General features: G+C 43.4%; 1 protein-coding gene across 2 annotated transcripts in view; it reads left to right on the top strand.

The window, feature by feature from the left end:
- ARHGEF38 (Rho guanine nucleotide exchange factor 38) overlaps positions 1-15673 on the top strand; it is a 205664-nt gene that overhangs the window by 108973 nt on the left and 81018 nt on the right. The window lies entirely within an intron of this gene.

The following is a 15673-nucleotide window of genomic DNA, read 5'->3' as shown; positions in this document are numbered from 1 at the left end:
CTCTTAAAACTGGTTTGGGTTGAGTAGTTGTCAACCTAACTGCGTTTGAGACTTCCTATATGAGAGGGCTTCCCAAACTTCTAATCAATGTGACCCTATTTTAAAGTCCAAAAAATATGCCATTTTATTTTGTTTGTGGTCCAAATTCCATGTCGTTCTGTGGGATTTTCAGATTTTTTTAGGTTTCATAAAATAATGCGCGCTATTTCTGAATAGCGTGCATTATTTGCAGATAGTGAGCATTATTCTGAAATAGTGCACACTAAAAACGATATAAAATAAAACATGAAATTTTTATGGCTTTTTTTTCTATCATTTTTTTGAAAACCACATGTTGATGTTGTTTATGTCATTTCAAATGAAAGCACATCTCTACCCAATTTTAGCATTTGAAAATTTACATGACCACAGACAGCAACCAACACAAATTAGCAGTCCCCTTCCAACAATCATTCCAGTCTCACCATGCCCATACTCCTGCTGATCCTCTCTCTCTCAGTCTTTCACCTTCTCTAGCCAATGCTTTCTCTCAACCTACACCCACTCTTTTAACCTCCTCCCCTCCATCTGATCCTCTCTTACATCCCCAGCTCCTCTTACCTCACTAGTATATCCTCTCTCGCCCCTTCCAGCCCCCCAGCTGATCCCCTCTCACCTCCAAGCCCTTCTTATAATCCCCCCAACTGATCCTCTGTCATCTCATTCCTCTTATCCATCTCCACCTCATTCTCATTCTCCAGCCTCTCTTTCTCTCTCCAACCCTTCTCTCACATCCTCCAGCTGATGCCCTCTCACTACCCAGCTCGTTTCTTACATACTCCAGTCGATCTTCAGTCAGTCATAAGAACATAAGAACATAAGAAATTGCCATGCTGGGTCAGACCAAGGGTCCATCAAGCCCAGCATCCTGTTTCCAACAGAGGCCAAAACCAGGCCACAAGAACCTGGCAATTACCCAAACACTAAGAAGATCCCATGCTACTGATGCAATTAATAGCAGTGGCTATTCCCTAAGTAAAATTGATTAATAGCCATTAATGGACTTCTCCTCTAAGAACTTATCCAAACCTTTTTTGAACCCAGCAACACTAACTGCACTAAGCATATCCTCTGGCAACGAATTCCAGAGCTTTATTGTGCGTTGAGTGAAAAATAATTTTCTCCGATTAGTCTTAAATGTGCTACTTGCTAACTTCATGGAATGCCCCCCTAGTCCTTCTATTATTCGAAAGTGAAAATAACCGAGTCACATCTACTCGTTCAAGACCTCTCATGATCTTAAAGACCTCTATCATATCCCCCCTCAGCCGTCTCTTCTCCAAGCTGAACAGCCCTAATCTCTTCAGCCTTTCCTCATAGGGAAGCTGTTCCATCCCCTTTATCATTTTGGTTGCCCTTCTCTGTACCTTCTCCATCACACTATATCTTTTTTGAGATGCGGCGACCAGAATTGTACACAGTATTCAAGGTGTGGTCTCACCATGGAGCGATATAGAGGCATTATGACATTTTCCGTTCTATTAACCATTCCCTTCCTAATAATTCCTAACATTCTATTTGCTTTTTTGACTGCTGCAGCACACTGAGCTGACGATTTTAAAGTATTATCCACTATGATACCTAGATCTTTTTCCTGGGTGGTAGCTCCTAATATGGAAACCTAACATCGTGTAACTACAGCAACGGTTATTTTTCCCTATATGCAACACCTTGCACTTGTCCACATTAAATTTCATCTGCCATTTGGATGCCCAATCTTCCAGTCTTGCAAGGTCCTCCTGCAATGTATCACAGTCCTGCCTTGTGATTTAACTACTCTGAATAATTTTGTATCATCTGCAAATTTGATAACCTCACTCGTCGTATTCCTTTCCAGATCATTTATATATATATTGAAAAGCACCGGTCCAAGTACAGATCCCTGAGGCACTCCACTGTTTACCCTTTTCCACTGAGAAATTGACCATTTAATCCTACTCTCTGTTTCCTGTCTTTTTAACCATCTTGTAATCCATGAAAGGACATCGCCTCCTATCCCATGACTTTTTAGTTTTCTTAGAAGCCTCTCATGAGGGACTTTGTCAAATGCCTTCTGAAAATCCTCTTTCGCCCTCCACACCAAATCCCCTTACCGAAATCCCCTGCCAGCTAGCTCAGCCCTCAAACTCCTCCTGCATCTGATATCTCCCTTCAAGTAGCTCCTCCTCCAAACATTCCCCTGGTCAGATTCAGCAGCAACATTTTCCTTTGGGTTGTTGGCCAATATTTGGATGATGCAGGCTGGTGACAGGTGCAACATTTTTCTCTTGGGTAGGCTCAGTAGTGGGTAAGGAAGAGAAGCAGTGGCAATCTCTGCCAGCCTGTGGGCGCACAGCCCTCCCCTCTGATCCTAGCTGTTTCCAAGCCCAACGGTGATCTGCAAGCGGCAGCAGCATTAGTAATGAAACTGAGCACTTAGCCTCTGAACCAGTGCAAGCTTATAGGCCCTGCTATGGCACCAGTCCCACCTCATGCACAGCTTCCTTTTACCACGGAAATTCATGGAAGGGGTTAGGACTATTGCTGTGCCTGTGTGCATGCTGGCTCACAAGCTGACTTCCACTACTAATGCTGCTGCAGCTGCCTGAAGAGCACGGCTGTTCGAGGCACTTGTGACCTTCATCTGAAGGTTTTATGATCCCATTCAGGGTCACAAACCACAGATTGGGAAGCCCTGCTCTATGAGGTATTCAAAATTATTTTAACTAGCTTGCTACTCATATCAAATTAAATCAGAGGGGCTCTGGATGGCTCAGAGGATTGGCACAGATATATGCAGAGCTTTTCACCTCTAGGTCACCAACTCTGAGATGATAAAAGATCAAAGTGGCATTTTTGCAGTTTCCTCAGTGCTATAAAATGACCGGCAGAGATTGAGTAAGTATGGAGAGTGAATTACCCTGCAGAGTAAGGCACATCATCAAGCAGGGAAGTGTGGAGACTTTTGTACTAATAGTGCCCATGCTGAGCCTATACTGTGAAGAAATTGAGGACTTTACTTTCTATTAGTGCTTAAGTTTATTAGAAAACTTCTAAAAAAAAAAAAAAAAAAAGCATTTTAGGAAAGCAAAATGGACTTCTCAGTTTTCTCCATTATCATACGATTCTCCAGCCAAAGTCAATTCTTTTTTTTTTTTCCCCTGTTTAAACTATCATACCTCTCCCAAATAGCAAACAAAAGGCACACATTTCTCTCTTCAGTAGAGTTTTCAAAGGATAAACTCTGGTGAGGAAAAGGGTATAAATCTGGTTCATTGTTTCTGAGAGATCATGGGCTTTTTTTCATCCACCACACCGCAGTGCATGGGAGCACTCTATTGTCTTTTCTATGCTTTACAGCTTTCACCTTTTCATAAGCAAAGCTTGCACCTTTTCAGATCTCAATAACAGGCAAACAGCGGCACTCACATAGCTATCTCCCAAAAGTTAGCAAGTAGACCAGTCCATGCTTTACTTCTGTCTAAAATATATGTCATATTGCGCCCTCTTCTTCCTTCCTGTCTGGAACTGTTAGTGCTCTCACTCTGATAGGTAAAAATAATTAAGAGGGACAAGGATAAATCTCAAAGGTGGCTGCATGCCTGCAGAGCCTGGGCTGGTGCTGCTCTCACGTTTAAAATATGCGACAGCAGACAACTGAGGACTGACATCTGCGGAGGTTTACACTGCCCCAATGAAAGTGCACAATTTTGAACCACTGCAAATAAGAAAAACATATGGCTTACATAATTGTGGTATAAAAAAAGTGCTTGTGGGAGAAATGTAGCCATAAAATAGGGAAACTGATATTCTATTCAGATTATACAGTAGGTAATTTAAGAATCATAATTGAGCCTTTGGTCTAAGGATCTGAAATTAACCCCTTTGTGTACCCCAAAGCAAGTTATGTACAGTGTTGGTTCTAACACTTGCAAGCTGCTTTACAGAAAATCTTTCCTTAGGAGCTAAATCCCCTTCTCTCCTCCACCTTCTCAGCCTCAATTTTCTCAGCCAGTCACTTCTAAAGAACGGCTACTGTATATCTTCTTTTCCCCTTGCCAACCCAGATAAGAAATAATGGCCATGAACCACACTGCAGTGATTTTTAAGCATAGCCTAAGCAAGAGTCAAAAATAAAGTGAGGTACTGAGATATAAATATAGTAAATTCATTCACATTCCTTGTAGCTGTACAGGTCTTGAACTGTACCAGCAGAAAGTAGTGCTGATGATTTTGTGAATTTACCTTCATTTCCTGCAAGTATGTGCATTATCCTGCCCTTGCTTAGACTTTCTGCTTCGAGAATCTGGATGTCAGTGATGTCATAAAGGGAGCCATGCCTCAAATTATGCCATCTTCTAATAGTGACCTTACTGATACAGGAGGGAATGAAATAAATGCCAAATATCTCGCTGGACTGTATTAAATTGGGCTTCCGGTGAGAAATCTTGGGAGACAAAACTGTGTATAAAGGCTATGCACCGGCAATCACACTGACTTTCTTACCAGCCTGCGTAAGAAAAAGTGTACAGAAAAATTAGAGCTCTCCAAAGAATTGAGTTCATAGTTTTCTGAGGATGGCAACGACCACAGGGTTTGACTTAGTGCCGAAAATTTAATTTAAACGTAAAGTGCACTATGTCAATCTGACTACTAGGTTGAGCGACTTGACCCCATTATAACTTTCACACTCATTTTAGGCCTGACATAGGCTGGCTTTCTTTCTTTCTTTCTTTCTTTCTTTCTTTAGAGGCTTGTTGCTGTGGGTATGAAATAGGGGAAAATATGTGAAAAATCAGACCCCTGGAGCCATCTACACAGGAGTGCTGCAACTACAGCGCCCACTGCATAAGATGAGGTGATGTGCTCAGTAATGAGAAATAGGTGTTGCCAGAGCTTCGGTTAAATGGGCATGTTGGCTATTTTTTGTTTGAAACCTCAGTGCAGAAGCAGGAATCCAGCAGCAGCTTGTCTGGAATAGATTAATAGGATTAGCCTAGCCTGTTTTACAATTTGCATATTTTGGATGCTGCACCACAGATAGGAGAATAAAAGTAAAACAGGAGATTTAAACAAGGAAAGTTCCTTTTTTCATCACAACATGCACATGAAATTGAATTGAATTATTGTATTTATTCAAACTTTTGACAGTGATCGCATCACTTTACCTTTCATCTTTCTCTGTGTTGCAGCTGCAAAGATATGCAAATTAAAGCTCAGGCTCAACCAATCCATCTAAGCTCCACACCAAAGCTCTAACTCTTTAACTTCTACATCAAAAACCAGGAACCAAAATCAGCAACAAATATGCCTGGTGTTATTGAATTAAAATAAGAAAATAACATTAGGATAGTAAGAGTCTACTTTTTAATAATTTCTTATCCGGATTATACTGACCCTGGTGTGGTGTCCATTTTTCCCTTTGATTTGTAAGATTTTTTTTTTATTCATTATTTCTTCAGCTCCCTAAAATAAGAGGGTAGAAGTAATTGGCTACCTATCATTGTTCTTTTTTTTTTTTTCTTAAATATGATGATGTATCAGTGTTGTAATTAAAACATGCAACAGCCACTTTCAATGGTAAAGCCGTGATTTATTATTATTTCCAAAATATGCCTTCTTCCTGAGTTCCTGGTTCTATTGCCAGTCTTGTCTGGGGAAGACAGCCATGCCTTGCAAGTTTGGGGCAGACCGAGCTGCTCTGCTTCTTGGCTTTCTATACTAATCCTCTCATTACAAAATCCTTGAGATAGCTCTTGCTGGACCATAGCCAGACAATTTGGCACCTATGGCCAAGTGAAAAACTGTGCCCTCACCCATTACACAACACATGACACCACGAGTTGGGAGAGTCTGTTCAAAGTTTGTATAGCAATGCCCATGGCCAGTGCGAGGGTATTAGAGGCCCTAGGAAAACCCTACAGCCTTGCATCCCTCCACCCCATCACACCCTCCTCCACACACAATTAAAATTATGCATTTATAATAACAGATTTTACATGAAAAAGAACATTCAAAGCACAGTCTTCTGAGGTAAAAATATCTACAATATGTATATTATATTTACATGCACTGCTGAGGTGCCAACCAGAAAACTCTGCAAAAAAGCAAGAGATGCTTGGAATCTATATGGTATTAGGCCTATTGTAATGCATCTTGGGCATGGGCATGATCCCCAGAGAGCCACTCAAACAGCAACAACCCTACCTATGAAAGTTAATACTATAAATATTACTCCAAGCCTAAAACAATAATAAACCCCTATTAGGAAAACAGAACAATCCGAGCTGCTATAGATCCCTACATAGAAACTACACACTAACAGGTAGATTTTTAAAAAATACGCACACACGTCTATGTGCGCGCGCTACCTGGCATGCGCACATGGATGCGCAATTTTATAACATGTGTGCACTGGCACACGTATGTTATAAAATCAGGGCTGGCGCACACAGGGAGAGGGGGTAGATTTCCCCAGTTTACGTGTGGTGACGAGATCAGGCCTCCACCAGTTCCTACCCAGTTCATTCCAATTAAGGAGAGGACTGGGAGGGAACTTTCCTCCCCCACTACCTACCCTCCCTCCCTCTTCCCCTCTCCTCCCTGACCCCTTTGAAGGCCCTACCTTGTGAAATTTTCTTTATTTCGGAACTTACAGCCTGCCGGCGCGCGATCCCCCGGCACAGCGGCAAATGGCCACTGTACCGGCTGCCACCAGCTCCACCTGCCCCACACAGTGGTCCGCCCAAGCCCGCCCCTCTCTGCCCCTGGGACCGCCCCTTGATAGAGGCCTGGCTCTTGTGCATGTAACAGGGGTTACGCATGCGTCTGGGCCTCTTCTAAAACGCGCGCAGCGCGCACAAGGCCCAGCCACGCACGTAACCCCCGTTTTTTTACATGCAGGGGGAGGGGGGGTTAAAATCAGGCCTTAACAGAACTCACTTCAGTCACACATGCAAAACACAGATAGACCCTCAAATACAGAATAAAGAGCCCATACAGTATAAAAAGAAATATACAGACAAAAACTGAACTGGAAACCGCAACAAGCCAAATTCTGTATCCACTGCAACAATATAAAAAAGCAGAATCATTACTGTTCCTCATAAAACAAAATTAGTAAAACCATACCAATAAAAAGAATAATTCAAAACAGTTAATGAATAGAATAACATTAAATAATTAAAAACACATATAAAAATTTTCCAAAAATCAATAAAATATTTCAAAACAGACACATCTAATAACACCCAACAATTAAAATAAGGATTTAAAAAAATTCCCCATTATCCATACCTTGGAACTCTTGATTTCCAGATGCCCTGAAATTGTCATGGGTTAGCAGGCACAGAGTAACGGGGGTAGTTGTGCAGACACATGCTGCCTCTCAAACACACACCATGCTCTCTGTCACTCCCCCACATGCATACACACATGCTCTCTCACTTTCCCACACACAAATTCACATACTCTCGCTTACTTTCCCACACATAAGCACACATGCTCTCTCACTTTTCCACACACATGAATACATGCTCTCTCTCACTCACTTCCCTTGACTTAGCAGGCGGCAGAGGTCTCCTTCTTCAGTCCCCGTGGCCAAGGGAACGACTTCTGGCCACAGGGCATTGGATTACTACCGGCAAGGCACACTCCTCCTCCTCCAAAGCAGTGTGGCCCCACCAAAATCGACAACATCATGTGCTGCCTTAATAAGTGGAAAAGCAGAGCAACCCCGCCAGAATCAGTAGTGTTGCCAGTGGGGCTACGCTGCTTTTCCACTTACTAAGGCCACGTCAACCACACTGTCGATTTTGATGGGGCCGCGCTGCTTTTTCTTCTGCTGAGGACCCACCGGCCACACAGCTCTCCTTGGCTCACTTTGTTAGCAACGCCTATGGCTGTGGCCATTCTGGCCATAGGCACACTAGGGCTCTGTCTGTTCCTTTTTCCTTGTTCAACAGTCATACCAATCGCTTGGATTATTGCTGAATGCAACCCTGCGTAATTAAGAGCTCTTTTCATACAACATTACAGATAGTTACATGCACATATAGATACTAAATGTACTATATTTTTGACCTTTCATGTCCAACATAGCCTTATCTTGAGGCCTTTGCAGACAGAACAGTCATTTGCTTGTTTGGACGTACAACTCCAAAATATTTACCTTTCAAACACTTGACTACTGTGTAACCTACAAAGTCCTTCCTTTTGTAAACACTGGGTCTGACACAAAAGGCTGAGCATTAAAACTGTGCACTGAAGTTCAGCGTGGTTTCTTAACACACAAACTTATTTTTTTTAAATTACAAATGCAGTAAGCTAATCATATGCTGTTTACAAAGAAAAGGCTTAGTGTTGTGAACCTGCCCGTGATGAGCACGGACAGGCTCCCTACTTCTTTGCGGCCAGTCGAGCCACTGACGCTGCTCCCCCTTTTTGCTTTCTTCGCGGCTAGAAGCCGCTCCTGCAGCCTGCCTTCCTCCAGCTCCACGGCAGGGCTTCTCCCGCTGCCTGCCTTGTTCTTCGGGCCTTCCAAGTGGCTATCCTGCCCTTCCACCAACTATCCTGTCCTTCCTGGATTTCTCTAGGCACGGGCCTGCACCTCTCTTCTGTATTTCAAGGGTCAACCAGATGTGGCCCTCTGCTAGCTGCTCCCCAGGCATTGTCCTCTTCAGCCTACAAAAGGACCCAGCGTTCATTCCAGCTTTGCCTTTGCAAGGAGTTACATGCTCCTGGATGTTCCTGTCCTTCGCTCCAGGAGTCTTGCTGTTCCATCGCTTCTTCAAGGTCCTGTGTTTCCTGTTCTTCGTTGGAGTTCCTTGTCTCGTCCTGATCCAGTCCAGATGTCTGTCTTCCACTCCTGATGTCCACGGTCAGTCTTGCTGTCTGTCTTCCAGTTCCTGATGTCCGTGATCCAGTCTTGACGTCCATCCTCTGTTCCTGATGTCTGTGCTCCAGTTCTGATGTCCGTCTCCTGATCCTGATGACCGTGATCCAGTCCAGTTGTCCTGAACCCCTGGTTCCTCGTCGCCACCTTTCCTGGTGTGCCATGTCATGGTCCACGACCAGCCCCACGGGCGGGGCTGAGTAGGGCACCTCGTGACACAGTGCCTCCCTCACTTCTGCAGCACAAGCCTCTGGGAGACTTCCGCTTGAGTCCTTGTCCCTTGTCTACGGAGTTCCTTGTGCTTGCTCCGTCCATGCCAAAGACTCTGCCAGAACATGTGCCGTTCCAGTGTGGTCCTCGACCAGCCACTGGCGGCTGTGTAGGGTGCGCCCTGGTGCAGGCCTCTACAGCTTCTGAGACAAGTTCCTTTCATTCCTCCACATCTCGTCTAGAGGCTACTTCGAGTCCAGCTTGGTCCGCAACCAGTCCCGCGGGTGGGCTGTGTAAGGCGCGCTGCATCGCAGTCTCAACCCAGTACTTTGCTTGAGTCTTCTGAATACCTTGAACCTTGCTTGAGTCTTCTGAATACCTTGTAACTTCATCCAAGTACCTTGTTCCTGAGTCTTCGTCTGAACCTCCATGTTCCGGTCTTCGCTGCCCTGGCCTCCATCTAGCCTGCTGCTTCTTGCCGTTACACAGCGGCAGGTCCGAGAGGGCTTGGAATGGTTGGAGGACTGTTCATAAGACCACCATTGCGTTGTTGGTCTTCCCGAAGCATGCAGGTCCAGTGGAGGGTCAGTACCTTTGGTCATCATCTGTCTTCAGTACAGCCTTGCTCCTGTCCAGCCCATGCTCGGGCATGCCTCGCCTGCCTTGGCACCTCTTCAGAGTTCCTCTGGGGTCGAGCTGTGGTCCAAGAACACACAAACCCCTGGAAAGTGGAACCGCTCTCCTAGCGCTTCCTAACACTTAGCACATAGAGAAACATGATTTATGCGCATAAGTCATATTTTATGCATGTAAAAAATGATTTATATATACAAATGTTTTCCATGTATAAAGTATGACTTGTGGACACAAAATATGCTTTTTGAACAGAAAGCATTTTTTGCATACAAATCATATTTTAAGTTTGGCAACCATACTTCCTGTACATAAAATATGAGTTATGCACACAAAACTTGTTTTCAGCACAGAAAGCATTTTTTGTGCGCATAAACATTATTTTGTGCATGGAAAACCTGCTTTTTGTGCACATCCCGCCATCAGAATTTCAGTTTCTGCTTGTAGACTAACATTAGCCCTGGAAACTTTACCTTAGACAAGGAGTTAATTTTTCAGCGCTAAGAAAACACGAAGTAGCCAGCGTACCCCCTCTGCATTTGAGGGTGGTGGTGGAGGGGGTAACAGCTAATGCTATCATTAGCATGGAATTTCCAGCCAAGGGTGCTGACTAAAACACAGGGGCGGTAAGTTTGAAACAGGTGCATGAATGCACATGTGTGTGAGCTTGCTGGCTCGCATCCAGAAACATGGTCATTTAATAACATACGTGCGTATTTGCTAGCATGTTGTAAAATAGGATGAACATGCGCACATTAGCCCAAAATTTCAAAACCCTGCACATGCCGAAACAGGGGGATACGCGCGTGGCCGGGCCGAGTGGGTGCCGAGTGCATTTTCAAAACGACCTGGCCACACGCATACTTCCCAGTATGAGCGGAAGTGCCGGGGTTTTGAAAAGGGGCAGGCCGGGGGCGGAGTCTAGGCAGGGCAGGAGCCAGCGGGAAAGTGGCCATTAAGCCCTGTGTCGGGGAAACATCTGCTTAGAGGAGAGGGTAAGTTCACCAACAAGAAAAATGAGGGTAGATAGGGTTAGTTTAACTTGGTGCGGACTGGGAGAGAACTGGGCAAAGACCCGATCGCGTTGCTACGCGTATTTTAAATAATTCCCCCCCCCTGCGCGTGCGAGTTGCGCCCTGTCCGCACATGTGTGCGCCAATATTAAAATCGGGCATGCATGTGTGTGTGGGTATCGTATTTTATAACACACGCGCATGAAATAAAATCGACGCATCCATGGGCACGCGCCGGGAACCACGCACACATGGACATGCGCACGCATGTTTTAAAATCTATCCAAAGTGCGCACAATTTTAAGTGGACATGTGCATGCAAATCCCACTTTCACCGCATAAGTGGGGGGATTTTAAAAGGGGCGCACGTCTACACGATTGCCAATTTCACCAGTTCATTCCCAGTCCACCAGTTAAGGGATAGGACTTCCCAGCCCCATACTTTAATAGTCTCCTTTTTCCCTTGTTAGCCCTGACCCCTAAAACCCCACTGACTAGTCTAGATTTTTTTATTTTATTACTTACACACCATCCATAGTGGTATTAAAGTTATGTGGCAGGCAGGGCCAGCACGTCCACTAGGCAAAACTAGACGATCACCTAGGGTGCCAACCAGTAGGGGCAGCAAAGAGCAGTCATGTGGGTCTGCGAGCGGAGCCTATCCCGCTCACGGCCGAGAGGAGTATGGTCTCGGCAGGCCGCAAACAGGGCCCATCCCGTTCGCAGCCCAGAGAAGACTTGGCAACCGTGAGTGGCACCCATCCTGCTCGTGGCTGAGAAAAGCAGATTCAGCAGGCCGTGAGTGGTGCCACTGTGTGTGTGTATGAGATAGAGAGGGAGCCAGTGTAAAGGAATGAGAGTGCATATGTGTGTGTGAGAGAAAGGAAACTTGTGTAAGGGTGTGTGTGCCAGAGAGAGGGAACCTGTGGGGGGGGGGGGGAGGGGTGTGTGTGCAAGAGACAGAGAGTGTCTGCATGAGGGGGTGTACGAGAGAGAGCAAGGGAGCCTTTATCAGGGAATGTGTATGTGAGTGTGAGAGAAAGAGAAGGAGCTTTTATGAGGGTGCGTGTGTGTGAGAGTCGTGTGTGTACAAGAGAGTGATGGTATTCGTGAGAGGGAGGGAGCCTGTGTAAGGGTACGTGTATGAATAAGACAGGGAACCTAAGTGTGTGTGTATGTAAGAGAAAGGAGAAAGTTTGTGCACAACAGCCCCCGCTGCCCGCTACATCAAGTAATCCACGACAATCTCAGGGCATCTGGAAATCAAAAGTTCAAAGATAGTTTTGTTAGGTTTAATCATTGGATGTTAATATTTGTTGTGTTCACTGTTTTCAATTTTTGTTTTGGAGCTAGAACTTTTTTTTTTTTTTTTTAGTTTTTAATTATTGGATGTCACTCTATTTGTCTGCTGTTTTGAAATATTCCTTTTACTAGTATGGTTTTACTATTATTGATGTTTTACATTTCTTCATTTTATTGGTACATAATTTTTACTTGTGTGTTTGGGCCAGGGTGGTTGGGCCTAGGGCCAGGGCGGTTGGGCCTAGGGCCAGGGCCTGGACCTGGGGGGAATGCAAGGCAGAAGGTTCGCCTAGGGTGCCTAATATCCTTGCACTGGCTCTGGTGGCAGCAGACCCCGGCATGTGCCTGTGTGTTTAAGTATTTCCATAGAAACATAGAAATGACGGCAGAAGAAGACCAAACGACCCATCCAGCCTGCCCAGCAAATTTCGCACTTTTTTTTCTCTCGTACTTATCTGTTTCTCTTGGCTCTTAGTAACCTTTTGGTTCTATTTCCCTTCCACTCCCACCATTAATGTAGAGAGCAGTGTTGGAACTGCATCTAAGTGAAATATCTAGCTTAATTAGTTAGGGGTAGTAACCGCCGCAATAAGCAAGCTACACCCATGCTTATTTGTTTACCCAGACTATGTAATTCAGTCCTTGTTGGTTGTTGTCTGTATATAGATCCACTTTTCTTCATTCCCCCTGCCGTTGAAGCAGAGAGTTATGCTGGATATGCATTGAAAGTGAAGTATCAGACTTTCTCCCCTGCCGTTGAAGCAGAGAGCTATGCTGGATATGCGCGAAGTATCAGACTTTCTCCCCTGCCGTTGAAGCAGAGAGCTATGCTGAATATGCATTGAAAGTATCAGGCTTATTTGGTTTGGGGTAGTAACCGCCGTAACAAGCAAGCTACTCCCTGCTTTTTTGTGAATGCAAATCCTTTTTTCCACATTTCCTCTTGCCGTTGAAGCTTAGAGCAATGTTGGAGTCTTAGAGCAATGTTGGAGTCGCATTAACCGTGTGTATGTTTATTGAATAAGCGTATTATCTCCAGGTAGTAGCCGTCATTCCCGCTAGCCACCCACTCTTCATTCACATCCTCTAGACTTTATGGATCCACAGTGTTTATCCCATGCCCCTTTGAAGTCCTTCACAGTTCTGGTCTTCACCACTTCCTCTGGAAGGGCATTCCAGGCATCCACCACCCTCTCCATGAAGAAATACTTCCTGACATTGGTTCTTCCTCCCTGGAGCTTCAAATCGTGATCCCTGGTTCTGTTGATTTTTTTCCGACAGAAAAGGTTTGTCATTGTCTTTGGATCATTAAAACCTTTCAAGTATCTGAAAGTCTGTATCATATCACCCACACGTCACCCCTTTTTTTAAACTTTTAACTTGTGCGCATAGCGGGAGATACGTGTGTACACAGGAGGCTTATAAAATCTGTTCAGCACGCCAGTTTGACTTGCACACGTATCTCCCAGCTTTGTCACACACAAGGCTTTTAAAATTCACCTTATATTGTTGTATGCACATTTTTGTGTGCAGAGCTCCTCACTGTATTTAGTGTATTAACAGGAAAGTTTCCACACAAAAAATGTGCCCACAATTAAGGGTAAAACTGTGTGTTCTGCTGAATGAACCCTTATTGCATTGACCTGACCGTGTGGAGCAGCTAGCTAAATATAACAAAGGCACAAGAAAATCTGTAATTCAGCAGGCTAAAACCAATGCAAACAGATGCATATTTATAAATTTATTTTTTTATTTTAATAATTTTTATATACCAACTTTTCATGTGAGCATATCAAATCGGTTTAAAGTATTTAGCAAATATTCATTTAAAAATATTTGCATTTCCAAAAGAAGAAAGGAAGTAGATACATAGTCTGGGTAAACAAATAAGCATGGGTGTAGCTTGCTTATTGCGGCGGTTACTACCCCTAACTAATTAAGCTAGATATTTCACTTAGATGCAGTTCCAACACTGCTCTCTACATTAATGGTGGGGGTGGAAGGGAAATAGAACCAAAAGTTACTGAGAGCCAAGAGAAACAGATAAGTATGAGAGAAAAAAAAAGTGTGAAACTTGCTGGGCAGACTGGATGGGCCATTTGGTCTTCTTTTAAATACTTACACAATTAGAGAGATAGTATAGTAAGATTAGAGATAATAAAATAAAAAATATATACATTACCTTAGTATAAAATCAGTAGTTTGAAATCATTATGCTAACAGCTCTTGGTAGGCTTGTTTAAAAAGCCAAGTTTTAATGCCTTTGTTAAATAATTTGATGTCTGGTTCTAATTGTAATTCTTGTGGAATAGAGTTCCATAGTTGGGGTCCAGCAATAGGGATAGTTCTTTCTCTTACATTATTTAAATACGCAATTTTAGGGGAAGGAATTGGCAACATTCCTGTTCCGGATGATCTAGTAATTCTTGAAGGGATGTCATCATCGTCTCATCGTCATCTTATTATGTCTATATATTTTTTTGTGTTGTTTTTATTATATTTCACTATTGTATTGTACTGATTTTATTTCAACTCCATTGTACCTCCCCTTGAGAGCCAGGAAAGGTGAGATTTAAATCAGAAAAATAAATAAAATAACAGAATAGCTTAACTGGTTCAAAAAAGACTGAGTGAGCGAGAATATATTTATTTATTTTATTTGGGGTTTTTTATATACCGAAGTATAGCGTTTTGCCTTCACTCCGGTTTACAGGATAACAACGTAATACATACAAATATCTTATAACTATCTTTAACATTCAAAGAGTAGAACCTTATTTAACATATTAAATGAGAAAATTATATACAGGAGATAATCTATACGAAGATATAATATATGATATTCATTAGCTATTATGTGGAACAAATAGCAATCTGAGCAGGGGAGGGTTAATGTATGAAATGGGTCTGGGAAGGAGCTCGGGGTATGTTAGGTGATTTCAGGTAAAGACTTGATAAGGTTGTATGAGGGACGAGGGCGATGAAAGGGGAGGTGAGAGGGAAAGAAGCGGGTAGGGGGGGGAGGGGAGGGGAGAAAGTGTTTAATAGAAGGGGATCGTCGAAGGAATGGGAGCGTCAATGTGTAATGGTTCGAAAGGGGGTGGATTTCTTATCCCACGCCATCTCTAAAAGTTTGACTGAATAACCATGTCTTTAGTTCTTTATTGAATGCTTTGATGTCATGAATTGAGCTTAAATGTTGTGGAATGTTGTTCCATAAGTTTGGGCCTGCTATGGAGAAAGCTCTGTTCCTGGTGTTGGTGAGTTTGGCTTGAGGAAGTGATGGAATTTCAAGTTGAAACTATTCTGAAGGGAGGCCAGTCTGAGAACATTGTCAACTGTCAAGGCATCATTTCCTGTTTTTTTGAGTACATTTGAGTACATTTCAATGAAACCAATTTAATGTTATTTTATTTATTTGTTGTTAATTTTATAGAGGGAAAATATTGACTTCTTACATTACAAAATATATTCCTCTGTCAATAACTGTACTGTTCCTTTCCATGAGTATATTTTTTTAATAGTGAGTTTTAGTATGAGTTTGCCATTTTCTCCTCTAGGGAGATAAATGTGTGTGTGTGTGAGTATGTGTGTGTGTGAGTAT

This window comes from Rhinatrema bivittatum, chromosome 1 (genome assembly GCF_901001135.1).
Source record: "Rhinatrema bivittatum chromosome 1, aRhiBiv1.1, whole genome shotgun sequence".
NCBI lineage: Eukaryota > Metazoa > Chordata > Amphibia > Gymnophiona > Rhinatrematidae > Rhinatrema > Rhinatrema bivittatum.
This window is presented reverse-complemented; position numbering and strand designations above follow the sequence as displayed.